Below are 27,502 nucleotides of genomic sequence, written 5' to 3'. Positions count from 1 at the left end.
AAAGCCTCGGTCTGCCCGGGGCTGGAGAATAAAACCCGGCCTAAGCGGACCCGTGCCGGGTCCCGGAGGTGCTGTGGGGCCGGGAGCAGCTGGCAGCGCCCGCCGCGGCTCGTTCGCTGCAAATTACGGCCCTGCATTTAATTAAAATTTCATCGCGGCCATTCCCAGCAGCTCCTCCCGGGACGGGCTGGGCAGCAGCAGCGGAGCTGTGCACAGAAAGGGCTCAGTGGGAGGAAGGGAAATGCGGGGCGAGGGTTTGGGGTGGGATGTGGCTCTGGGGTTCTGCTGGGACTCCTGATATGTCATAGAATATCAGCATTTCTAATCATAAATCATAAAATCCCAGGCGGGTTTGGGATGGGAGGGAGCCTCAAGTCATCCCTTGCCATGGCAGGGACACCTCCCACTGTCCCAGGAGCTCCAAGCCCCAGTGTCCATCCTGGCCTTGGGCACTGCCAGGGATCCAGGGGCAACCACAACTGCTTTGGGAATTCCAGCCCAGCCCCTCCCCACCCTCCCAGGGAACAATTCCCAATTCCCAAGATCCCATCCATCCCTGCCCTCTGGCAGTGGGAGCCATTCCCTGGGTCCTGTCCCTCCAGGCCTTGTCCCCAGTCCCTCTCCAGCTCTCCTGGAGCCCCTTCAGGCTCTGGAGGGGCTCTGAGCTCTCCCTGGAGCCTTCTCCGAGAGGCTCTCCCAGCCTGTCCCTTGAGGAGCAAAGGACCCAAGAACTGGATTCAAGAGTTCCCCTGGCCACTTTCACTCCAAAAAGCCCCAAATTCACCCTTTCATTCCCCCTGGCAGAGACCCTTTAGGCGCAATCCAACCCCGCAGGAGGATCTGAACACCCAATGAAGAATGTTTAATGATCTGTGCTGGTTTTGCCCTAAAATTCTGAATGAGCCTTCCTGCTCCCAGTTTGGCACTGGGAAGACCCAGGGTGCTGCAGGGACGGGCCCTGGTTCTTGCAGGGGTGGAGCAGAGTCCCCCGGAGCTGCTCTGAGCACTCCACCCTGCCCAGATCCTGCAGAGCTCCAGCTGGAGTCTGGACAGGAGCACAAAATCATCTTTTCCCCTGCCCTGCACCTTTTTTTTTTTTTTTTCCTGGTGCCTTCTATAAATCCAAGTGTAAAAAACAACCACGAGTGTGAGAGACTCGGCAGCTCTGGGGCTTGCATACAAATCCCATCCATCCCAGAGGCTCTGGAAATTATCAGAGGTCCCCTAAGTGCCCCTGGCTGCAAGGGAATAAGAAAATCCCACAAATATCTCTGAGGTGTCTCCTTCTGGGTCACAGCAATCCTGAAGCCAGGAGCCAAACCACACAGGCAGGGAAGGAAACAGCCACATCCATGAAAACTAACAGTGGATCACACCAGATTATCCTAAATGTCAATGCCCTGCTGCCAGGCCACCCTTAATCCTTAAAAAAAATAGGAAGAAAAGCTGAAAAACAAGAGCAAACATGCTCAGCTTCTGCTCTTAGGGAAGCTCCCTGCAGGAAGCCCTGGAGCAGAAGGTCCACAGCAAGCAGAATTTTCCTGCTGGGCTACAAATGAGCTGAGATGCTGAGGAGAAGAATCCAACACATCCCTGGCCACAGCTGGAGGAAAAAGAGAGCCAGGAGGCATTCACAGCATCTTCTGTCCTACTCAGAGCACTGGGGAAAGCAGCAATTTGGGCGGAAAGCTGAGGGTCCTGGAAAAGCCGGAGGAGCCAGGGCCAGAGAAGGTGTCTGGAGCCTCAGGGGTTAAGGCAGGCACAGCTCCGAGCAGAGCTCCAAACCTCCCTGGAGCAGAGCTCCAGACCTCCCTCCCGAGGTGTCCGGGGAGGCTTCACCCCTGAGCAGCTCCCGGGGCAGTCAGGGCAGACAGAGCCGGAAGATGATGGATGCAGAATTAAAAGCTGGATAAATAATTCATTGCTGAGCTCATCAGATTGAAGGAATGTGTCCGTGGCTCTCCGGGCCAGCAGGGCAGGCTCTGCTCCATGGGGCGAGGTGAATTCCTGCCCTGGGTGCCACATCCCTCAGTGGCCATAAACCTCCTGGGTGCCACATCCCTCAGTGGCCATCAATCCCCTGTGTGCCACATCCCTCAGTGGCCATAAACCTCCTGGGTGCCACATCCCTCAGTGGCCAGCAGTCACCTGGGTGCCACATCCCTCAGTGGCCATAAACCTCCTGGGTGCCACATCCCTCAGTGGCCAGCAGTCACCTGGGTGCCACATCCCTCAGTGGCCATCAATCCCCTGGGTGCCACATCCCTCAGTGGCCAGCAGCCCCCTGGGTGCCACATCCCTCAGTGGCCAGCAGCCCCCTGGGTGCCACATCCCTCAGTGGCCAGCAGTCCCCTGTGTGCCACATCCCTCAGTGGCCATCAATCCCCTGGGTGCCACATCCCTCAGTGGCCAGCAGTCACCTGGGTGCCACATCCCTCAGTGGCCATCAATCCCCTGGGTGCCACATCCCTCAGTGGCCATAAACCACCCCCGGAGGGCTGGCACAGCCTGAGCAGTGTTAAACAAACTGAGAGCCCCCAGAGAGCCCAAAATAAAGTGAGAGGCGACTCGGAGTTACTTATGAAGGTAATTATCGAAGGTAATTATTAAAATTAAATTATGAAGGTAATTATTGAAACCATCAAATACCTAGAGCAGGGACAAAGCCTTTCCTCTGTCCTCAGTGACAAAGAGCCCTCTAGAGTGGCACAAATAAACCGCCCCAGGAAAGGCTCCAAACGCACCTGGGGTAACACTTTCCCTTCCCTCTGCCTGTCAGGGTGAGCCCCGGAGCTGGGAGTGCACGGTTTCCTGGGAATGTGGGATTCCAGGGTTTCCTGGGAATGTGGGATTCCAGCCAGGGATGTGGGGGATGATTCTCAATCAGTGCTGAACAGTGAACGTGAATTAAAGTTTATCCCACGTTGCAGGGCTCTGAGCATCCTCCCAACTCATCTGGGAGCTCGGAAACCCACGGGATCCAGTGATCCACAGCTCATCTGGGAGCTGGGAACTGATGGGATCCAGTGATTCACAGCTCATCTGGGAGCTGGGAACTGATGGGATCCAGTGATCCACAGCTCCCTGTGAGCAGGATGGGATCCAGTGATCCACAGCTCCCTGTGAGCAGGATGGGATCCAGTGATCCACAGCTCCTCTGTGTATAGAATGGGATCCAGTGATCCACATCTCCCAGCCCCTCAGTGAGCAGGAGAACTGATGGGATCCAGTGATCCACAGCTCCCCCATGAGAGGATGGGATCCAGTGATCCACAGCTCATCTGGGAACAGGATGGGATCCAGTGATCCACAGCTCCCTGTGAGAGGATGGGATCCAGTGATCCACAGCTCCCAGCAGTGACCGTGTCCAGCCTCAGGGCTGGGGCAGATCGGCAGGGATGACCCCCGCAGTGTAGGAAGCACAACCAGAGCAGACATTTTGGGTTTATTTTCCCCTCATGGTGCAATTGAGCAGCCCAGGCTGCAGCTTGGTGAGGGTTAATAATGAGTGCACACCCACGTGCTCAGGTGGGACCTCTCTGCTTCGTGCTGTGCCTACAAGATGGGTTTGGTGCTCTCTGGAGAACCTTCCCCACTTTCTTTCTGAGCGCTGTTTGACCCCATTATGCAGAAATTCCATGGTTTCCACCTGACACCTGGCTGAGCACAGCCAGCTGCACCCCGAGAGCAGCTCCGGGAGCTCTGCCCCAACAGCCAGCCCCAGTGGGACATGGGGATGCTCCCCTTGGGGACACCACAGCCCGTGGTGGTGCCACCTCCCAGCCCTGGTCAGTTCCCAGCTCTGATTGATGCAAACAGGAGCACAAAGCGTTTTCTGCCAGCTGGGGCCAGATTCAAACCCCGCAGGCAGCAGAGCGTGGCCACGACACTGAATTCCATCCAGAATCCCAAAGCCCCAGCCCAGGGAGACTGCAAAGCAACCAACACCTCAGCTGGCACTTCCCCTTTGCTTCCTTAAAGCCCTAAAACCTGCAAAATGCATCCTAAAACCTGCAAAACACATCCTAAAAGCTATAAAATGCATCCTAAACCTGCAAAATTCATCCCAAACCACCTAAATGCATACTAAACCAGCAAAATTCATCCCAAAACCTCTAAAATGCACCCTAGACCAGCAAAATGCATCCCAAACCTGCAAAATTAATCCGAAAACCTGCATAATGCATCCTAAACCTGACCCTGCAGGGTTTCGCTCCAGCACAAACCCAGCCCTGCCTTGGGGTGAGGGAAAAACCTCTCCAGTCTGGCAGCACTGCTTTCACCCCTGCTGCTGTTCCTGCTCCTGAACCACCCCAGCTCCCTCCTCAGCAGCTTTCCACAGGCACTGAGGCTTTGGGGGTCATAACCACGGTATCCCAAACCCAGCCTCAGCCACAGGAAGCCACCTCAGGCCACTCCACCAGAGCCACCTGGCCATGGCTCAGCTGCGGGACCATTAAGGGACACCCATTAATGGATCCAATGCCCCCCACCACAAATCCCATCCATCTCCAACTTCTCACATTCCTCCAACAACATCCCCTGTCTCTTCCAGCTTTTTTCCCCCCCTCTTCAAAACAAAAGCTGATTTATTTATTTTTTTTTTTTAGTCCCAACACCAACCCCTCCTTTCCCAGCGTGCCGGGGGCTCTTCTCTGCCGTTTCCCTTCAGCTGTTCCTCGCCTCCATGGGAAACAGAGCCAGCAAAACCCTCCTGGAAACACTGTTCCCAATTAAATCCAGCCCTTATGAAACCACTATCGCAGCCACTTGCTGCAGATATTTCTCCCTAGAAGAGCTCGCAGCCTTTCCTTGATGAACCCCCAAGCATAACAGTTTCCACAGCGATTACAGAGCAGGCAGCTGAGCCAGAAATAACACGGAGAAATGGAAAACATCCCCTGCTCTGCCTCTCTCACACACCCAGGGGGAGGAGAGGCTGCCCCAGCACTGGGGACGGGGACAAAGCCAGCCCTGAGCAGCAGATGATGGACACTGAGCCAAAGCAGCACTTTTGGAGTAAATACTGCTGTGGTGGACAGAGGAACGAGCCATGCCCACAGCCCAAAGCAGCTGAATTTAAAATATTCAGGATATTTTATCCACCTGAGCCTCAGGTGGTGTGGCCTGCTTTGGGAAAGGTGATTTGAGCTCTGGGGCAGCAGCAGAAAGGGGAAGTGCCAGGTCTGGGGGCTCCCCTGAGCCACCCCTGATTTGATTGGGTGATTTGGGGTCTGTGCTGGGCAGAGCTGCAGGTCCCATCCCTGTGGAGCTCTTGGTGCATTCCCACCATGCTGTGCCTCTGACTTTCCACATTTCTTGACCAGAACCCTGGTTTTGTTCCAGCAAACACCTCTCCAAAGTTATTTCCTGCACCAAGAGCCCTCCCTAGTTCAAACTCTTTACTCTCAAGGAAAGAACAAATTCAGTGCCTTTTTTTTGTCATTAAGACCTGAATATTTTGCTCCCCAGAACCCTCCCCCATCTCTCTTGTCCCCATGTCCCTCCAGAGCCCTCCTGAGCTCTGGAAGAGCCCAACACATTTATTTGTGTGACAAAGGACCAGGTTTTATCACTTGGATTGGAATCTGGGTTTATTATAGCACACGGCCCAAGCCACTGCTCCCTTTGCTCTGGTTTGGCAAAAATGGGCTCAAAAATCATAAACCCCTGAAGAGCCAGGATTTTTGGTGAGAGGTTTTGTGCTTGACACGACTCCTTCCCAATTCCTGCCCAGTATCCCACCCATCCCTGCTCTCTGGCAGTGGGAGCCATTCCCTGTGTCCTGTACTTTGTCCCCAGTCCCTCTCCAGCTCTTCTGGAGCCACATCCACACCCAGAGGTCTCCCAGATGCATCCCTGGATGCCAGCAGAGCCTCATTTCCTCAAGGAATGGCATCAGGGCATTTCTGCCAGTTTAATTCACAAATTTCTCTCTCTACACCTGTTTACCTAAAACATTCAACTGTGGGGCTCACGTTTTAGCTGCCACCTCCCAGCCCTGGTCAGTTCCCAGCTCTGATTGATGTAAACAGGAGCACAAAGCGTTTTCTGCCAGCTGGGGCCAGATTCAAACCCCACAGGCAGCAGAGCGTGGCCACGACACTGAATTCCATCCAGAATCCCAAAGCCCCAGCCCAGGGAGACTGCAAAGCAACCAACACCTCAGCTGGCACTTCCCCTTTGCTTCCTTAAAGCCCTAAAACCTGCAAAATGCATCCTAAAACCTGCAAAACACATCCTAAAAGCTATAAAATGCATCCTAAACCTGCAAAATTCATCCCAAAACCTGCAGAATGTCTTCTAAAAGCTGCATAATGCATCCTAAACCAGCAGAATTCATCCTAAACCAGCAAAATGCATCCCAAAAGCTGCAAAATGCCTCCTAAAAGCTCCAAAATGCTTTCTAAACCAGCAAAATGCATCCAAAAACCTGAATAATTATAATAATTAATAATAAATAAAATAATATATAATAAACAATAATAAATAATAAAAAGAAAAATATATAAACATCTTATATGATATGATATGTTATTATATGATATGATACGATATGATATAATAATGATAATGATAATGATAATATAATAATAATAATAATAAAGCAGGGTTTTGCTCCACCACAAACCCAGCCCTGCCTTGGGGTGAGGGAAAACCTCTTCAGTCTGGCAGTGCTGCTTTCACCCCTGCTGCTGTTCCTGCACCACCTCTGCTCCCTCCTCAGCATCTTTCCCCAGGCACTGAGGCTTTGGGGTTCGTAACCACCCTGGAATTCGGCAGGATTGCCTTGGAGTGGCACAGAGCAGGGCAGGGGGCTCCTCAGGCACTGAGGATGCTGCAGAGGTGAGGGCTGAGGAGCCAGCTTGGGTTCAGGTAAAATCTTCAATGATCCTTGGGTCTCTTTTTGCCTTTTCAGCCATTTTTGGGGTGGCTGCTGGGCCCTCAGAGATGCCCCAGCCCCGAGTGGTGAACAGAGCAGGGAATCTTTAATTAATGAGGCTGAGCCAGGCTGGGAGAGCTGGGGGTGCTCCCCTGGAGAGGAGAAGGCTCCAGGGAGAGCTCAGAGCCCCTCCAGGGCCTGAAGGGGCTCCAGGAGAGCTGGAGAGGGACTGGGGACAAGGCCTGGAGGGACAGGACACAGGGAATGGCTCCCACTGCCAGAGGGCAGGGATGGATGGGATCTTGGGAACTGGGAATTGTTCCCTGGGAGGGTGGGGAGGGGCTGGGCTGGAATTCCCAGAGCAGCTGGGGCTGCCCCTGGATCCCTGGCAGTGCCCAAGGCCAGGCTGGACACTGGGGCTTGGAGCAGCCTGGGACAGTGGGAGCTGTCCCTGCCCATTGGGATCTTGAAGTTCCCTTCCCACCTAAGCCAGTTTGGGATTCTGTGACAGGTCCCAGTTATTTTCAGTCACTCCCTGTGCCCGAAGCACTTCCACTATCATTTACTGGGAATACCATTTTAAATAGCAGCCATTTATTTTTATTTAGTGTTTTTCACCCTGCTGGAAAAAAAAAAAACCTCTGTGGTCTTTTGCAAACTGCTGTGGGGGGAGTGTGGCAACACTCCTGGGAGCGAGGGAGAATATTTTTAACCCCATTATACAGAAGTGGGAACTGAGGCACGCACTTTTCCACAGGAGGAGATTGGCCCCAAACCCTTTTGAATCCTTGCAGGACAACTTCCAGCAGAGATCCTCGCTCCCAGAAGAAGCACACACTTATTCCAGACTACAGTGGTCACTCTGTTGTGCCCCAGCCAATTTTCTCACGTAAACAGAGCGATGAAGAGTGGTTTCTCTTCAGGTTTTGTTAATTTTAGCCTGAGAAAGTCATGAAGGAAATACCTCAGCACCACGGGCAAGATGGTGGGAGGTAATTAAACACCCAGCTCTGCTTTCCTTCCAGCTCAGAGCAGCCTCACTTTTGCTGGAGGCATCTCCAGCTCTATTTTTGCCCCTGGTTCCAGCCTGACCTTCCTCTGCTCCGTTTTGTTCCCCAGACAAACACTCCTCACATCCAGGGCGAAGGCCTCTTCCTCTCAAACACAGCCCAAACTTTATCTGCCTCTCCAAAATGTGCAAAGACCCAGCAGATTTTCAGTGGGTTCTGAAATACATCCCAAAAAAAGCTCTGTCCTGCCCCTCCATGCCCCTCCTCCCAGTTCAGACCAGCTGGGATGCCAAGAGGCCTCAAATCCGAGTCATTTGCTGCAGAAAGAATATAAGAATCACTGAACTCAGTGTGGCTGAAGGGTCCCAGGGGTGTTGCTCAGATTTACAGCCCTGGGACAAAAGGGACAAGTCCAATTTCCAGCCCAGCTCCTGATTTACAGGTGATGAGACCATTCCAGGGCTTTCCAAAAGCATCCATGGGAATCCATCCACGTGGACTTTAGGAATATTTCTTATTTTTCATTTCTACTTGACTCATTTCAGCCCCATCTTTTTTCCCATAGCTTTAATTTAGAACGCTATCACTTTAATTTACAAATTTATTCAGTAAATATACAAATATTTATATATAATAGATATAAATTTATTCAGTAAATATACAAATATATATATAATAGATAAAAATTTATTCAGTAAATATATATATATTCAGTAAATATACAAATATTTATAAATAATAGACATAAATTTATTCTGTTTGTCCACAGAAAGGGAACAAACCCCAAAACCCTTGAAGGGAGGGAACACAGGAAACCCGTGGGCAGCCATTTGAAGAGTCAGCAATGCCTCATGGAAAGCTCTGAGGCACATCCCTGTCAGTGCCAAACCCTCAGCTCTGTCCCGGGCTCACTCCGTGCATCCCTTGGGATCCAGCAGGGAATGGGGAGAGCCCTCCTATGCCACCCTTTTCCCTGGGAATCTCCCATTGCTTGAGGCAGGCACAAATCCAGGCTCAGGGGTTCTTCCTGAACCCCTTGAAAGCTCCTAAAACCCATCAGAGCTTCCCAATTTCCAATCCCTCACAGCCTAAATGACAACCACTCCATCACCTGCAGCAGGTGGATCCCACAGCTGAGGGTGGAGGAGGCCAGTCCTGCAGCTCCTGAGGCAGAAATCTCCTCCTAATTCCCCTGCAAAGTGACAATAAACAGTCACAGACCTGCTGCCCGTGTGGCTCTGAGCCTTTGGTGTGAGGGAACCCTTCAGGAGAGGCCACCTGAGCAAGGCGAAGTTGGGGTTCATCCCCTGGATTCAGGGAATCACTGCCCTTCAGCCCAAGCTTGCTGGGAAAAGGGCCAGGCTCAATTTTATGGGATTCTCCTGGGGTTTCCCCTCTGAACTGCAGCACCAAGCGAGGGCTCAGCAAAGCCCTGAATGTCTGGGTGCATCGGATTTGGGAGAGCCCCAAATCCCAGGTCTGAATTCAGCTGGATCCTGCTGTTTTCTGACAGAACTCTGCCTGAAATCTGTAGGATTACTGGAGAATCAGAGCAAAGTAACTGAAACCCCAGAGTCTGATAACACTCTAACGAGCAGGTGACCCTCCAAAGTCCAGGAAAGGAATGATGGATGGGCTGAAAGACAATTTAGGATCTGGAGACTGAGGAGCTGCTGAAGCTCATTAGCACAAGGAAGGGTTTAGTGAGGTTTCCCCCAATGCTGAAGATGCTCTCCTCTGATTTTGGGCCCAAAAACTCCTAAAAAGCACCTGGGATGGAGCCTGGCTTCAAGGCACTGAGCAGCAAGCAGCCCTGGCTTACAGCAAGTCCATTTTGGGAAGGTAGGAAAACCTGAGCTCATGTTTTCCCCTCACTTATCCCAGCTCCAGAGTTGCCAAGCACTTCCCAGAAGGAAGGAAAGCGTCCCCAAACTGCAATTTTTCCATCCAGCTGGAAACAAACAACAACAATTTAAAAAAAATGGTTACAAAAATACCATCGAGGTTTTGAATGGGTTGGTTCCTGTTCCTCTGCGGGAAGAGGCCGCTCAGGTTTCCACTGTAAACACCCAGGGATGGCTGTGCCCATCCCATCCCGGCTCTGCGGGGCTCATTCCCTCACCTGCTGCACCTGCAGGCCCTGTTCGGCTCCTCTGACAGCTCCACAAAGTGGGAAATGTACAAAAATCAGCACTGCAGGGGCTTGTGATAACCTGGGCTTCCCCAGGGAGGAGAGGCTGGGCTTGGCTAGGGGCTTTGCAGAGAAAATGAGGTAGCGTGGAGACCAAAGATGATTTATGGCCACATCCACTCTCCCCAAATGTTTTCTGAGTGCCTGAACCCCCCCAGCCCCCTCAGCACGGACACACAAAGCGCCCTTTGATGCTTGTTAGGAGCTTCACCTTCTGCAGTCTCGTAATTAGAGCCGGGCAAGATGAAAATCTCCTTTATTTGTGATTCCTGCCCCGATTGCAGGGAGCAGGATCGCAGCTGAGTGCCCTGGGAAAGCCCAATTTCTGGAATTCCAGCCAGGGCACAGCGGGAGCACAAATAACCTCCATCCTCTTGCAAGGTGGTCTCAGCTCAGCGAGGAACGGCCCCGGATTAACGAGCCAGAGGTGGGAAGGGAGAGCTCAGCAAATGGAACAGGCAGGGTGGAAAACAGAATAAACATTTCCCTGCATCCCAAGCAGCCCCGCAGATCCCAGCAGAGCCATAAAATCCCCTAACAAGCAGCCTTTCAAAAGGCACGGACAATGAATGGTGCTGAATGTATATTTGAAATAAATCGCTCTCCTTCCCAGAGGGTAATTTTCCTTTTTCCCTCCGTTTGACCCTCCCCTTGCCAAGAAACCCAAGGCTTTGAGGCGCTCTAGAGGCTGCTGAGGCACTTTCGGTGTTCAACACGTGCGGCCAGAAGTTCTGACAGCAGAGCTGGAGGCAGCGGGAGCCTCGGGAGCGGGGGGGCCGCAGGAAGGCGGAGGAAAATCAGCTTTGCTGAGGCAGGAGCAGCTGGACACGGCCCTGGGACCGTGCCAGTGACGCGCGGGGAGTTCCCAGGAGCCCCTCATTACCGGGCTGCCACCCAATCCCCAGGATGGCCGCGGTGATTTCCCTCCAGGACACACTTCCCTGCTGCCTCGGCTTCCCGGGAAAGCTCCCAAGGCAGCGCTGCCCCGGCCCCGCGGCCCGGGGGAGGTTTCTCAACAGCGCTTCTGTTGTTCGCTTCAGGATAAATGTTATTTTCGGGAGCGCCGCTGCCGGGACTCACCCGCGGCTCCCCGGAGTGGTTCCCCACATCCGATCACGCTGCCCCGAACACTGAGCCATTCTCCTGAGCCGTGTTTTCCAAGAGCGAACTCCAAACATTTGGGACTTCGCTGCCCCCCGAGCCCAGCCCGGCTGGGAATGCGCCCCTGCCCGGCCAGCAAAGCCCGACCGGCAGAGCCTGCGGTCCTGGCTCTGCTCTGCCGCCTCTCCCGCACCTGGGGCAGCCTCTGAGCAGAGCAGGGGGCACAGAAACCTTCTGAGGGTGCCTTGTTCCTGTGCTCGAAGCGCGGGGAAGGAGCTGCACAACGCTCCTGGAATGGAGGAGGGCCAGCACAGGGAAGGGAGAAGTGCCCGTGGTGGATGATGAGGAAAATGGTCACTCACGGGGAGTGAATCCCCTTTCTTCGGGCTGCAGGAACTTCTCCAGGCTCCTCGGAGGATTTCTGGGGGGCTGCACCGCACTTGTGCCCCAGAGGACACAGCCCCAGCCCTGCTGCAGCAGTTTGCTGCCAACATGCTCATTAATTAATCAGCCAGTAACTCCTGCAAGTTTTTTTTTTTTTTCTCTGATGCACAGTTCACACAGGCCCTCTACAGAGCTTGGGCTTATCTTCCTTAGCAAGGACTGCAGAGAAACTTTCACCAGCCGCAGGGCAAACCCTGGGGCAGAATTCCTGGGAACCAGCTCAGAACAGCACAGCTCAACCCCCCTGTCCCGCCCCAGGGTCTCTGCACCCTCCCCTGAAGGGTGAAAGAAATCCTATTTCCAGCACCCTGCAGCTAAGAAGGGCACGGCAGAAGGGGGTGAGGACAATGTGACATTTTGGAGCCTTCTGACACCCGTGAGCCGAGTGAGAATCGCAGCATCCCACCGACCCCAGCTGCTCTGACTGAGGAAATGCGCTCTGCTGCCATCGGGAACATTTTCCCACAAGAATCCACAGGACAAGTTCCCGAAGCACCGGGATTGTGAGGAAAACACGAGTCCCCACAAGCACAAACACCTTCCTGGAGGGTCAGTGACGCCAAATAAATCGGGAGAAGTGGGAGTCGGGACAGAGGGGTCAGCAGGACGGCCAGACAGCCCAGGTAAAACCTGGCTCCGTGCCCTGACAGGAACAATCCTTCAGCGCCGGGGAAACTCAAAGCCTGGGAGCTGCAGGTGATCCCCGGGCAGCGGAGCAGGGCTTGGATTGTATTGCTCACACCATAAATCACCGTGTCAGCTGCCCCAGCCGCTTCCTCGCGCCAGCCTGGAACTGGCTAAAAGTGCCAGACCCTCTCAGCACGGCCGGGGAGCTCAGGAACGAGAAGGGGGGAAAAGCAAACCACGCACAACGCCTTTTTCCGGAATAACAATGCCCGCATTTGCATAGAGCAGCTCAGCCCGGGAGGCACCGATCGCACCTCTGGGCGCATCAAAGGCGTTATTAATTTCCATCGAGGAGAATTAAGGAGCTTAACTCGTTAGCACTCATTTAACTCAGCCTTAATGCATTTTTAAAGCTGCCTCATTTTCTGCTGATGAGCAGGTGCTAATCAAGGAACGCTTAAAAGGGATAAAAACTCCCCGCGGGTCAAGCCCAGGGACAGCAGGTCCAGCCGTGGCTTGGGGACATCCAACATCCTGCTTGGCAGGAGCTCCCGCAGGGGTTTCGCTGGCACAGCTCCTGTCGCATCACGTGTGGCCCCAGAACAACCCCTCGGCTCCCCGCTCGCTTTCCTGTGCGAGTGATAAGGAGGAAATCCGTCCCAGACAGGCAGACAGCTCAGCCCGGCGCTCAGCTCAGCCCCAGCGCCCGGCTCCTCATTAGGGCCGGCCGCCAATTAAGAGCCCGAGCTTGTGGCGGTGCCAGCGCAACCCCCGGAGTTGCTGGCGGCCGATCAAGAGCCACAACCCCCTCGGGGTGTCCAACAACGCGCTGTGCCCAGGAGGGAAAAAAAATTAAAATCACCGACACCCAGCTCCTGGTTACCCACTGCGGTGACCTCACCGGCGGGTGTCCTTGTGCCACCGGTGACGCCTGAGCCCTGCCGTGCCCTCCCGGCGCTGGGCACGGCTGACACGCGATGGAACAGCAGCAAAGCTGCGCTCTGCGGGCACGCACCCGCACACGCACGGAGCCGGGCCCGGGGGACGCGCTCGGCGTTACCTGCACTCGCCCCCCGCGCGGCAGCCGCGGCTCTCCCATGGCTCTGCCGGCGCCAGGCTGGACCCCGCGGCTCCAGGGGGATCTTCTGCCGCGCTGCAATAGAAAAGGTTGGTTTAAAGCTCCTTATTTGGGCAGTGATGTCAAGGGAAGTCGCTCGGGCAGCGCCTCCCCCTTTTTCCATTCACTCCACATTGTTTCCTGTTGTCAAGCGGTGGCTGGGGCTCCGCGCGCGGCCGCGGGATCCTCCGGACACAGGGATCCTCCGGATACAGGGATCCTCCGGACACAGGGATCCTCCGGCCGCGGGATCCTCCGGCCGCGGGATCCTCCGGCCGCGGGATCCTCCGGACACAGGGATCCTCCGGACACAGGGATCCTCCGGCCGCGGGATCCTCCGGCCGCGGGATCCTCCGGACACAGGGATCCTCCGGACACAGGGATCCTCCGGACACAGGGATCCTCCGGCCGCGGGATCCTCTGGACACAGGGATCCTCCGGCCGCGGGATCCTCCGGCCGCGGGATCCTCTGGACACAGGGATCCTCCGGCCGCGGGATCCTCCGGACACAGGGATCCTCCGGCCGCGGGATCCTCTGGACACAGGGATCCTCCGGCCGCAGGGATCCTCCGGCCGCAGGGATCTTCCGGCCGCAGGGATCCTCTGGACACAGGGATCCTCTGGACACAGGGATCTTCCAGTCCTGGGGATTATCCAGTTTTGGGGATCCTCCAGCCCCGGGGATCCTCCGGTTCTGGGGATCCTCCAGTTCTGGGTGTCCTCCAGCAGCGGGATCCTCCGGCCAGGGGGACCCTGCAGCTCTGAGATCCTCGAGCCCCGGGAATCCTCCATCCCCAGGGATGCTCCGGCCGCTGACCGGTGCCGCTGCCCCGCCCGGGGCCGACCTGGGCGGGCCGGACACGGGAGCGGCTCCGAGCTGCCCCCCCCCTGCTCGCCACAGCCCTTCCCATCGCCCGAGCCGTGATTCCCACCCCTCCTTGCCTGCAGGGGCCGGGGGGAGCCGGGGGGTCCCGGCGGCCGAGGCAGCACTGCGGGCCCGGCGCTGAGCGCGGCTCTCCCGCCGCCTCCCTTCCTTCTCCATCCCTCCCGCCGCCTGCCTCCCCCGCATCCTCCTCCTCCTCGTCCCTCCCCATCTGCCCCGGCTCTCAGCGTTCCCGCACCGGCGCTGCCCGCGGCGGCCGCCCCCGGCAGCGCATGGCGAGGGAGCCCCTCCGCTCCTCTCCGCTCCTCTTCGCTCCTCTCCCGGCAGCCGGAGCCCTTCCCTCGGGATGCGGAGTGGGAGCGGCAGCGGGGCAGACCCGCCCGGGGGCACCGAGAGCCTCTCCCGGAGCATCCCCGTGGGGACAGCCGGGACACTGGGGACAGTCAGAGACAGCGGAGAGCGGGGGACAGTCGGGGAGAGGGGGACAGCGGGGACACTGGCAACAGCCAGAGACAGCAGGGAAAACAGGGACAACGGGGACACTGGGGACAGCCGGGACAACCCGGCCCTGCCAGGGTTTCCAGCGCAGGGAACTCCGGGTTCCTCACGCCCCATCCATGGAGCTGCCCACCACCGGCCCTGTGCCTGATGGATCCCTACAACACATCCCAGGCTTTGATTTTTTTTTTTTTTTTTGGTTGGTTGGTTTGGATTATTTCTGTGTTTGGAGTTTGATATTTATCGCTTTATGCTCAGGTAGCTATCGCTATTTCCTTGGATTTTTGGTGTTCAGAGTTGGCCTACAAGAGAGCTGGAGAGGGACTGGGGACAAGGCCTGGAGGGACAGGACCCAGGGAATGGCTCCCACTGCCAGAGGGCAGGGATGGATGGGAGATTGGGAACTGGGAATTGTTCCCTGGGAGGGTGGGGAGGGGCTGGGCCAGAATTCCCAGAGCAGCTGTGGCTGTCCCTGGATCCCTGGCAGTGCCCAAGGCCAGGCTGGACACTGGGGCTTGGAGCAGCCTGGGTCAGTGGGAGGTGTCCCTGCCATGGCAGGGGTGGCACTGGGTGGGATTTAAGTTCCCTCCCCACCCAAACCATTCCAGGATTCTGTGACCACTCCCATCCAAAGGAGAAGCCAAAACCCTTGGGATAAAAAGGGAGACAAAGGGATTCCCTGTCAATTCCCACTGAGGATCCCAGCTCTGGGCAGCCCAAGCTGAGCTCTGAGGACAGAGTCAGACACCCGAGTGCTCCAGGCAGCTGGGAAGAGGCAGCCTGTTTTTTTTAGGAGAAAGCAGAAGCAGGGCCCTGCAGCCCAGGCTGTGTTTACATTTAAATGACATCTGCTTACTCAGCACAACGCTTCTGTTCCACTGTCTGAGGTCAGTAAAGTCCTCCTGGACCTGGGGAAAATGAGAGCTCCGGGCAGGATTGTTTTGCTCAGCCCCTCAGGAGGTGTTTGATAACTGCCTGCTGCTCTCTGGGGTGTACCTGCTCAAATATTCCCTGGTGAAAGCAGCTACACCCCAGAGCTGGCACATCCCAGCTCCCCTTTACTGCTACACCGAAAATGTTTGAAAAGAGAAAAAAAACATCATCCCCATTCCACTGGCTCCGTTCCCATCTGACTCCAGCTCCATAAAGTCAGGGTTAAGTCAAAAAAACCAGTTGTGAAGTCTCCCTGATAGAAAGAATGACAGTAAATGAGGAAGTTGCAGGATGTGCTTTTTGGGGTGGACACCCCCAGAGCTGTCCCTTTGCTCCGTGATGTTGCTTTGCAGGATAATGAATAAATCTATCAAAACACCAGCCTGGCTCGTCTCCAACCATCCCAAGAGGCAACACCCCCTAAACGGCCCCCCCAAAACGCTCTTGGTGCTAAACCCAAGGAAATACCCCATAACACATTTCCTACAATCGCGTTATTTCCTCAACAGCCCCATTTCACACCCAATTTCAGCTGCTCTCCTTCCGGCCAGAAAGGAGAATCAGAGCCTGGGATAAAGAGGTTTTATTTGTTTCATTTTGCTCTCCTGCTGCTCCTCCCTGACTGGTTGGTTGGTTTGAAATATTTCTTTGTTTGGAGTTTGGGGACTTTTGATATATATATTTCTTTATGCTCGGGTAGTTATTGCTTTTTCCTTGGATTTTTGGCGATCAAAGTGGGGCTCCAGGAGAGCTGGAGAGGGACTGGGGACATGGCCTGCAGGGACAGGACACAGGGAATGGCTCCCACTGCCAGAGGGCAGGGATGGATGGGATCCTGGGAATTGGGAATTGTTCCCTGGGAGGGTGGGGAGGGGCTGGGCCAGAATTCCCAGAGCAGCTGGGGCTGCCCCTGGATCCCTGGCAGTGCCCAAGGCCAGGCTGGAGCCTGAGTCACCAGGGTGTCACTGAGGTGTCACTGCGATGTCACCAGGGGCAGGTGCTCAAGGTCTTTAAGGAATCCCAGGGATGGAGCCAGACTCTGGATGCCCCACAGAGCCCTCGAGGACTCGCAGCCTCCCACTCCTTTTGATAAACACTGGAAATGGGGCTGTTTCCTCCTCCAGGGACCTTTCCCATGGGAGCTGCTCCCGGCACTGGGATCGGGCCACACATGGAGCTCTGCGCTGCCCAGCTCTGCTGAGACAGGAGGAGCCAGCCCGGATTGCACCAGGTGAGGTTTAAGCTGGATATCAGGGAAAATTGATTTCCTGAAAGCATAGGAATGCAGTGCCCAGGGCAGCATGGAGTCACCTGGAAGTGCTCAGAAAACATCTGGATGTAGCACTTGGGGACAGGGGTTAGTGGTGGGCCTGGCAGCGCTGGGTTAGTGCTTGAATTTGATCATTTTGGAGATTTTTTTTCCAACCTTAATGACGTCAGGAGGGGCCAGGAACAGCCCAAGGTTTGTCACTTGGAGGCCACAAAACCTGGACTGAGCAGGAGGCCTCTGCAAGAGAAGGGACTGGGAGGGAGACGAAACCCAGATTCTTCATCTAAGACTGGACTCAGATATTTGGGTGGACATGGAATCAATGAAATACAGCTCCAGAGCATGGAGAGAACCACAAGGAGCCCAAATCAGAAGCAGGAGCAGCCACCAAAGAAATCTCACCTTCACTCCGTGTCCCCAAGCTGGTGACACCTCAGGGGCTGTATAAGAGCCCCCAGTGCCCTCAGCAGCTCCCCACCCAGGATTTTAGCAGCCCAGGCACACAGATCAGCTCCTCCTGACACATCCACGCTCTTCCTTCCTTTTTTTATTTTGTTTTTTGTCAGATGGAGATGAGCTGAGAATGGGCTGGGAGGAGTTCTTGTGAAAACCTCACCCAGGGAGAGACTGCAGCACCTCTGCTCCCATCAGCTGCCTCTCCTGGGAAGACACAGTCCCAGGAATTCACAGAAGTCACAGAATCATGGAATATTTGGGCTGGAAGGACTTTATAGTCCATCCAGTGCCACCCCCAGGGACACCTCCCCCTGTCCTAGGTGCTCCAAGCCCCAATGTCCATCCTGGCCTTGGGTACTGCCAGGGATCCAGGGGCAGCCCCAGCTGCTCTGGGAATTCCAGCCCAGCCCCTCCCCACCCTCCCAGGGAACAATTCCCAATTCCCAAGATCCCATCCATCCCTGCCCTCTGGCAGTGGGAGCCATTCCCTGTGTCCTGTCCCTGCAGGCCTTGTCCCCAGTCCCTCTCCAGCTCTCCTGGAGCCCCTTCAGGCCCTGGAGGGGCTCTGAGCTCTCCCTGGAGCCTTTTCCTCTCCAGGGGAACACCTCCAGCTCTGCCAGCCTTCCCAGTCCCACAGGATTCGTGGATCCCCTGACATTTTCCCCGGATGGGAAGACTCTGCCCCAGGAAGGTGAAGTGATTCCTTGAGGGCTGCACAGGAAATCCGTGGGAGAACCGAGAGGAAACTTCCTGGTTCCCACACTGGATTCGCAGCTCTTTGCTGGGAACCTCCATTCCCACCAGGTTACCCCACGAGCAGCTCTGCAGCTGTGTGGATGGAGAAGCTGGAAGTCCTGGCAGCATTTTTAGGCTCTATAAATGGATTTTAGGCGGAGAGGAATAGGCTGGGAACAGCTGGAAGCATGCAGGGTGCTCCAAGGAGCTGCTGTGCAGCAGAAAGGGTGGAAAAATGAGTAAAAAAAAAAAAAAAAAAACCACCAAAAAACCAACAACCCACCAGGAGAGGTGGGGACAGTTTGACAGAGGCCTTTTCAGGCACTGGATAATTTTTGCACAGCCTGGGCCAGGCTGAGGTGAGGGATGGGGAGGAAAAGGCTCTGAGCTCGGGCTGAGGAGGGAGATGTGGTTGTTTAACCCCCTGCACCTCAGCACAGTCCCTTTCCTGGCTAAAGAGTTTCTAACAAAGGATTTCCACAAAAGTCAGCATGGCCTGAGCTTCACCCCATGTTTTCCTGCCCCTGCAGCAGGAACAGGAGTCTCCAGGGAACCTGGACCTTCATTTTCCAATTTAAGCAAAACCACAATTTTCTGCCCAAGAGGAGCCACCAGCACCGGGCAAACACCTCTGGGTGGATTGCCCTGAAAGGCCATTTGTGCTGTTTAAAGGAAAACTACCTAAAAAACACCTTTCAGGGTGTTGAGGCACAGAGATCAACCCCAGGGCATTGAGGGTGTCATGGGCAGGGTGAAGGACCCTGGGGAAAAATAAATCTTAAAAAACTTACAGCGTTTTTTTAACCCAAAATCTTCAATGTGCTCGTGTCTGGCTCTGTGTGAAGCACTTTAACACAACGTTTGCACTTTGCTGTGATTTTTGTTACTTTTTATTTTTCCTTTCTATGAGGGTTTGGAGGGACAGGACACAGGGAATGGTTCCCACTGTCAGAGGGCAGGGCTGGATGGGATCTTGGGAATTGGGAATTGTTCCCTGGGAGGGTGGGGAGGGGCTGGGCTGGAATTCCCAGAGCTGCTGTGGCTGCCCCTGGATCCCTGGCAGTGCCCAAGGCCAGGCTGGACATTGGGGCTTGGAGCAGCCTGGGATGTTGGGAGCTGTCCCTGGGGTGGAATGGGCTGGGATTTAAGATCCCCTCCCACCCAAACCACTCTGGTATTCAGATTCCTGAATCAAGGATGAAAACCAGGACCAAAAACCATTGCACAAAATGGATAAAGGAAAGAAAATAATGATTTCCTGGATGGTTCCAGGTTGCAGAATCACAGAATAATGAGGTTGGAAGAGACCTCTAAGATCATCAAGTCCAACCTGTGCCCCAACACCTCAACTAGACTATAGCACCAAGTGCCATGTCCAGTCTTTTTTTCAACACATCCAGAGATGGGGATTCCACCACCTCCCTGGGAAGACAATTCCAGTGCTTTATTATTCTTGCGGTGAATATTTTTTCCTAATATCCAACCTGTACCTTCCCTGACGTAGCTTGAGACTGTGTTCTCTTTTTCTGTCAGTGCTGCCCGGTGGAAGAGACCGACTCCACCTGTCCACAACCTCCCTTCAGGGAGTTGTGGAGAGCAATGAGGTCACCTCTGGGCCTCCTCTTCTCCAGGTCCCCCCAGTGCTATTTCCCAGTGGAAAATGCAGGGGGGTTTAGAGCCTGGCAAGGCCTTGTTGGAGAGGTTTGGGCTCTCACAGAGTGTCAAGAGCAGCTGAGGCACCCCTGGAGCCCTGGCAGTGCCCAAGGCCAGGCTGGACAGGGCTGGCAGCACCTGGAACAGTGGGAGGTATCCCTGAGGGTGGCACTGGATGGGACTGAAGTTCCTTCCAATCCAAATCATTCCATGAAGATTTTTTCATTGTAAAGCCCACAGCCCAAGTCTGAGCATTCCCACTCCTGACTGAAGAGGGGACAGGGAATGTTCTTTCCACATCACCTCTCCCCTTGGGAAATCTAGAGCAGCAGAAACCTGTGAACCCACCACATTTCAGATATATTTAACAACCTTTTCCAACCCTGGCTGTCAATCTCTGAATGGGAAATGAGAACCTTCAGGAGTTTCAGGCTCAGGCAGCAGCACCAACATCTCCTGAGCTCCCTCTGCTCCTGGAAATCCCTCCTGGCACCTTTCCTGAGCTGGATTCATTTGAAATAGTCTGGGCCCAGAAGCCCAAGCCCCTTTTCATCCATCCATCAGCAATTAGGCAAACAAAGGGTAATTAATACCCCTAATTAAGGGCAGTGCTCATTTGCCCACCCAGGACCCTCCATCCCTCAGACAGCACAGGATTTCTGCACCCACTTTCCACATCTGCAAAATTCCTTAACTCCAAAGGTCCCTGTGCTCGTTAAACATCTCAAAACCACGGGGGAGAGTCTTCAATTATCCCAAAAAATCCCTGCAAAGTTGGGTTCATATTCCAAGCTCCCATTAAAGACACATGTCCTGAGAAGTGGCAGGCACGAGGAATCATTATGCTAATTTTAGCCAGAGCATCTGCTCGATGTTAAATCTGAAACTCTGTCTTGGAGAAATCGTTTAATGTTGTTTTTTTTTTTTTTACCCCTTCAGAATTGACATTTGTCAAACAATATGTTGGGAGCCGAGGCTGCAGCCAAGTCTGAGTAATCCCAGCAGGCGAGCGCTCAGGGATGGAGCCGGCAGAATTCAGGAGTGGAGAGCCAGGCTGGCTGTGCCCCCTGGCTTGGGGCTGTCCCTGCCAGCTCCTGCCAGGGGACAGGGTCACCCAGGTCCTACCAGGGTCACCCAGGTCCTGCTGGAGTCACCCAGGTCCTACCAGGGTCACCCAGGTCCTGCTGGAGTCACCCAGGTCCTACCAGGGTCACCCAGGTCCTGCCAGGGCCACCCAAGTCCTGCCCAGGGTCACCCAGGTCCTGCCAGGGTCACCCAGGCCCTGCCAGAGTCACACAGCTCTTGCCAGGGTCACCCAGGTCCTGCCAGGGTCACCCAGGCCCTGCCAGGGTCACACAGCTCCTGCCTGTGTCACCCAGGTCCTGCTGGAGTCACCCATGTCCTGCCAGGGCCACCCAGCCCTCCCATGGCCACCCAGCTCTTGCCAGGGACACCCAAGTACTGCCCAGGGTCACCCAGGTCCTGCTGGAGTCACCCAGCCTGGCCAGGGTCACCCAGCCATGAGGATCACCAAGCTCTGCCAGGGTCACCCAGCTCTTGCCAGGGACACCCATGTCCCTGCTTGCCTCCTGAGATGCCCAGCATGGAACAGGCTCAGCTGGAAAGCTGGGCATTCACCTGTGGGGACCAAATGGCCTCAGGTGATGTTTTTTCCCTGCTGGAGTCAGCTCTTATGGGGCTTTAAGCAGCATCTGATCCTATTATTAGTGGATTTATAAACCTGAGCAGCTTCCCAGCCCTAATCCAGTTTGGGAAATCCCAGGGAACAGGAGAAAGTACCTGCGGGGCTCTCAGCTGGGACTCTCTCTGTGCCAGCCCAGTCTGTACCAGGGAAGGGACACAGACACCTTCCAGTACATCCCACCTTCCCTTCCCTTCCCTTCCCTTCCCTTCCCTTCCCTTCCCTTCCCTTCCCTTCCCTTCCCTTCCCTTCCCTTCCCTTCCCTTCCCTTCCCTTCCCTTCCCTTCCCTTCCCTTCCCTTCCCTTCCCTTCCCTTCCCTTCCCTTCCCTTCCCTTCCCTTCCCTTCCCTTCCCTTCCCTTCCCTTCCCTTCCCTTCCCTCTCCTCACACCAGGATTTTTCCATTGCCCCAGCTGAACTGACAGCTCAGTTTATTATTTTTATATTTTTTTAAATATTTTAAATATTCCCCTCTGGCCACCCAGACCACTGGGCTGACTCCCCCATCTCATCCGTGTGGACACAGATAAACAGGAAAGTTTTCCCAACAATTTGCCCATTCATTCCCACGGAGTGACTCCCAGCTGGAATTTGGCTCTGGATTCTTTTAAATCGGGCACTTCATGGTGCACAAGGCCCAGGAAGAGGGAAAATACCAAATGACACGGGAAGTGTTGGATAAATCATCATAAATCATCACAGGATTCATCCCAAAATTCAGCCTGAGTGGGGCTGCGCCATGGGATGCGTGAGCACAAGGCCTGGATGGGGCTGGGAATTCCAGCTCTTCATTCTTGAAGGGTCGAAACATTGATGGATTCCCTGAAACCACCTCAAAACTCCCGAAATATGCAAAAAGAAAACCCAAAACTGCCTGAAATCAACCTAAAACTATCCAGTACTGCCTCAAAACACCCTCAAACTGCCTAAAAACATCCCAAAACTGCCTTAAAACACTAAAAACACCCTAAAACTGCTTCAAAACACCCTAAAACCTCCATAAAACAGCCTAAAGCCCCCTCAAAACAGCCTGAAACTGCCTTAAAAACACCCCAAAACTGCCTGAAATCACCCTAACACTGCCTCAAAAACAGTCCAAAACTGCCTCAAAACACCCTAAAACTGCCTCAAAACACCCTGATACTGCCTTAAAACAACCTAAAGCCACCTGAAAAAAAAAATATAAACTGCATCAAAACACCCTAAAACTGCCTTGAAACACCCTTAAACCACCTCCAAACAACCTAAAATTGCCAAAAAACACCAGAAAATGGGAGGAAATGCATCATTCAGGCAACAACCATAATTTTATAGTTGTGTCATTTACGTGTTTTTTTGTTTTGTTTTGTTTTGTTTTGTTTTTCATTTACAAAGTGAGGATTTCAGGTCTTTGATGCGTCAGAAAACTCATTCAGCACAGCCTCTCTGAATCTCTGGGGTTTATTTCAGGGTGGGAAGGTGCAGCCACTGGATAATTATGGGACAAAACCAGTTCCTGCAGCAAGCTGGGCCTAAGCAAACTACGCTGGCTCGGAAATACTTGGCACAAATTCCAAAATTCAGTAAAAGCTTTAAAATAAACTAAGAAAAATAGAATTATTGACCATGGTGGTGGTGCTGGGAATGGGCTGGACTTGATTTTGGAGGGCTTTTCCAACCTCAAGGACTAGAAATTCCAACCTGGAGGAGATGGTTGGACTTGATCTTGGAGAGCTTTTCCATACTTTTAAGGATTTCCAAGGTTAAGCTTTTCCAACCTTAAATATTGGAAATTCCAACCAGAAGGAGGAAGTGGTTGGACTTGACCTTGGATGGAGAAGATGGTTGGACTTGACCTTGGAGGGCTTCTCCAACCTCTAAGCTAGAAATTCCAGCCTGAAGGAGATGGTTGGACTTGACCTTGAAGGGCTTCTCCAACCTTTAAGTCTGGAAATTCCAACCTGAAGAAGATGGTTGAACTTGATCTCAGAGAGCTTTTCCATCCTTTTAAGGATTTCCAAGGTTAAGCTTTTCCAACCTTAAATATTGGAAATTCCAGCCAGAAGGAGGAAGTGGTTGGACTTGACCTTGGATGGAGAAGATGGTTGGACTTGACCTTGGAGAGCTCTTCCAGACTTAAAGATTGGAAATTCCAACCTGAAGAAGATGGTGGAACTTGATCTCAGAGAGCTTTTCCAGTCTGGGTGAGGAAATGGTTGGACTTGACCTTGGAGGGCTTTTCCAACCTCAAGGACTGGAAATTCCAACCTGGATGAGCAGGTCTTGGAGAGTTTTTCCAGTCTTAAAGATTGTAAATTCCAACCTGGAGAAGATGGTTGGACTTGACCTTGGAGGGCTTCTCCAACCTTTAAGCTGGAAATTCCAACCTGAAGGAGGAAATGGTTGGACTTGACCTTGGAGGGCTTTTCCAGCCTTTAAGCCTGGAAATTCTAACCTGAAGGAGATGGTTGGACTTGGTCTCAGAGGGTTTTTCCAAGCAGAATGATTGGAAATTCCAGCTTTAAAGATTTGGAAGGATTCTAAGAAGGGGAAAGTGACAGGGCAGGGACAGCAGAGTGGGACAGCAGAGTGTGGCACCAGCTCCCATCCTTCACCTGCCACTGGCTCTTCAAACTCCAGGAACCCTCAGAGCTTCTCAGAATTCCTCCTCCCTGCCTGGAATCTCCCTGGCTGCCCCATGGCACAAAGGAATCCTTTGAGATCAGGAGCAAAGAGGGGCTGGGGGGCTCAAGCCCTACACACCTTCTCCCAGTCTGCTGTTCTTGGCAGCTCAGGCCGAATTATTCCTAATGAAAACATCCCAGAGCCTGTCCCGTGCTTCCCGGCTGGAACTGATCCCACCCGTGCTCCTTCAAGGAGAATTCCTTCACGCCTCCTTTTGTGCAGGAAGCTCTGGAGTGGATTCACTTCAGTGCAAGATCCTCATCTCAAGGAGGTGAATCACAGCCTGGAACGGGGATTTTTCACTCTGCTGCCTCCAAAGGGAGAGGTGGTGAATTCCCAGTTGGAGATGGAGGAGAGGGATCCCAGCCCTGTGTTAGTAACAGGATGTGAGGACATTATTTCACACCCCTGGAAGTGTCACCTGGCCACCCTCACCTCCAGAAATGTCACCTGGCTGCCCTCACTGTGTTTTTTTTATCATTTATAAATAAAGATATATATATATAAAAAATAAATATATATGCACAATTCTGGTTGTGCATCATTCACTAATGAACACCGCAGCAAAAAAAAAAAAAAAATCCCAAACATTTTAGACAAGAAAACACATCAAAAATCCCTTCCAAACACGATGTGATAACTTAGGAAATGGAGGCTTCAGGCCACACACAAAAATAAATTCAAATAAACACATTGAAGTGGAGGTATCAAAACCCCCTCATGCTCTGAGCCAACACATTGCAGCAAAACCTAAACTGGCAGGAAATCCTAAACCCAGAGCTGGGGTTGGTTTTAGGATTTAGAGCCAAGCTCTGCTCTCCAGGAGTGGCCAGAGTGGCTCTGCCACCAGCCTGCAGCCCAGGAGATGCAGCAGGGGAAGCCAGGACAGGGCTCCTCCAGCAGCTGAATGTCACCAGTGTCACCCCGACCCCAAAGCCGCTGCCACAGCAAGCCTGGGCCACTTGGGGTTCTCTGAGCAGCCAGGAATTGGCTGGCATGGCCAAGGAACTGAGACCAACAGCTTACCAGGGCTGGAGTGTTTCCAGTTGAAGTTTAAGCTTAGGTTTAAGCTTAAGAAGCCATGTAGAGGCTGGATCTGCCCCATCTACTGCCCCAGAACATCCCGAGCACTGGGTAGGACATTCCTGACTGGGATAAGAGCTGCCTGATGTCCTTCCAAACTGAGCTTTGACAATTTGAAATTGAAGAGTCCTCAAGGAAGATCCCAGATTGATCGAGGTTTTTAGTCTGGTTGTCGTACAAACAACAAAACCTTGCATCTTGTTAGGGGCTAAAGGAGTTCTCACAACCCCCAGCACAGCCCCCGATAAACTTCCTTGGCATGAGAAGAGATTTTTCTCTGATTTTTATTTTTTTGTGCACTCCAAGGGTTGCTGAAGCTGCTGGAAGAATCTGAATTTGCCATTTGGGGGTCAATTCCTGAAAAATAGAAGGTGGCAACGGCCTAGGAAATGGGGATGGAGATTTCTGGGAACCCTGGGAAAGGCACTGAGAGTGCAGAAAAATGAGGCACAGCCTCCAGTGTGGGGATCCCCTGACTCCAGTCCACACCAGTCTGTTGGAACCCAGTCTGTGCCTTAGTGGGATTTTAGGATGGAAAATCTGCTCTGGTGCTTCTGTCCCACCCATTGCAGCCGAGAGTTCTGGGAGAATGACCCAAAAATTCCTTCCTTGGTGTCTTAGGTTGCAAGATGTGGTTGGGCTGTGTGTTCTATCCCATCTGTCAGAGCTGGGGCAGCTCTCTGCTGTTCTTGGGGCAGTTTTCTTTATCTCTCCCACAGCCAATCCTCCCTCCAAGAGATCTCTTCTGTTCATGGTCACTGAGTGTCCCTGCATGGCTGAGAAAATTCCATCATCCCATGGGGAGAGGCTCCGCCCAGGGGAGGAGCCAAGCATTCCTACCTGGATACAATCTGACCTTGGCACACCACAGCAGCCTTTGCCCTCTGCATTCCCAGAGGAGCAGCTTTCTTCCCCACTGCATTCCCAGAGGAAGCCCAGGCCCATCTCCAGCAGCCCTGGAGCTTCAGAGGAAAACTCCACCCTTGTGCAGGATCCCTGCTCCAGCAGAAGCACAGCTGGCACTGCAGGAGGGCTGAGCCACCATGGGATGGGACTGCTGCCACCAGCCTGACCCACACGCTGCCAGGGCCTGCTCTGACTCTGGCACTGGTTTGTTTGTGCTATTGCATTTGTATTTTTAATGTTCCTAGTGAAGAACTGTTATTGCAATTCCCATATCTTTGTCTGAGAGCCCCTTAATTTCAAAATTACAGTAATTCAGAGGGAGGGGCTTTGATTTTTCATTTCAAGGGAGGCTCCTGCCTTCCTCAGCAGACACCTGTCTGTTCAGACCAAGACACTTGGTCACTCCTCCAGGAGATCCCAACCCAAAACCTCGTCCCCAAAGCTGGATTGTGTCACCAGCCCGGAAGTTCTTAGCTTCCTCCCCTGACTCTGCTCAGATGTTTCAAAGACTTGCTTGGAAGTTTTTTTTCATTATATATATATATATATATATATATATAAATATATATATATATACTTATTTCACACTTTCAGCTCAGCACAGAAAGCTCCTCAAATTTTCCTTCAGAGGCTGAAATATCTGTAATTACAGGCTGCAGTCAGGCAGTGGCTGCTGGAGCTCCCTGCCCTGCTGGCAGAGCAGGTCAATTATGAGCTCTGGACCCACATTACCAGGAAGGAAAGCTGGGTTGAATTCTGCTCAATTAGTGCTGGAACTGTCTTGGAAGAGAAAGGTGAATTGAGCTAATGGAACTCTGCAGAGACCTCCCCATCAGCGCTGCAAAGGCAGGAATTTAATTGCTGATATGGCAGCAATTAATGATGTTTTGCCACCCAGTCCCCTTCTAACCTGCAGGGTGACATTCCTGAGGTTCCTCTTGTGTCCCTTCTCACCTCCAGCTCAGGGGCTCCATTTCAAAACTATGGGGAGGGTGCTGGGGCACAGAGGGAACTTTTAGGATGTTCTTCCCCCCTTTCCTGGGCTGAGGCTCAGGACAGAGTGTGGAATTACAGAGAGACCAAGTATGGAATTATGGAAGGGCTCATTGGACTGCTGCCATTCCCAGGACTATACCCAGAATGAAGATCATTCCTCAGGTGCCCTCAGGTGGTTTCAAACATCCCAGAAACCTGGAACCCCCTGAGCCAGGTGTTTTTTGGGAAACCTTTACCACTAAACCCCTTCTGAGCATGGATTTTTGGAAGCAGCAAAAGCAGCAAGGGGAAGATTTGAAAGAGATTTCAAATTTCCTTCTCTCCAGCTGGTGAACGTGCAAATCTCACCCA

The 27,502-nt window shown here is 53.3% G+C and overlaps 1 protein-coding gene and 1 long non-coding RNA gene across 9 annotated transcripts in view; one reads left to right on the top strand and one right to left on the bottom strand.

The window, feature by feature from the left end:
- The window catches only part of LOC137462409 (uncharacterized), a 405,163-nt gene that overhangs the window by 82,454 nt on the left and 295,207 nt on the right, over window positions 1-27,502 (top strand). The gene's annotated exons all lie outside the window — the stretch shown is intronic.
- HIVEP3 (HIVEP zinc finger 3) overlaps window positions 1-27,502 on the bottom strand; it is a 253,756-nt gene that overhangs the window by 103,163 nt on the left and 123,091 nt on the right. For 7 of the 8 annotated variants that reach the window (XM_068172672.1, XM_068172674.1, XM_068172675.1 and 4 more), the window contains one exon: window positions 13,317-13,409. The exons of the other annotated variant lie outside the window; for it this stretch is intronic. The gene's annotated coding sequence lies outside the window, so the exon portion shown is untranslated. The remainder of the gene's footprint in view (window positions 1-13,316; window positions 13,410-27,502) is intronic. 8 annotated transcript variants of the gene reach the window in all.

Source organism: Anomalospiza imberbis, chromosome 25 (assembly GCF_031753505.1).
Source record: "Anomalospiza imberbis isolate Cuckoo-Finch-1a 21T00152 chromosome 25, ASM3175350v1, whole genome shotgun sequence".
In the NCBI taxonomy this organism is placed as follows: Eukaryota; Metazoa; Chordata; class Aves; order Passeriformes; family Viduidae; genus Anomalospiza; species Anomalospiza imberbis.
This window is presented reverse-complemented; position numbering and strand designations above follow the sequence as displayed.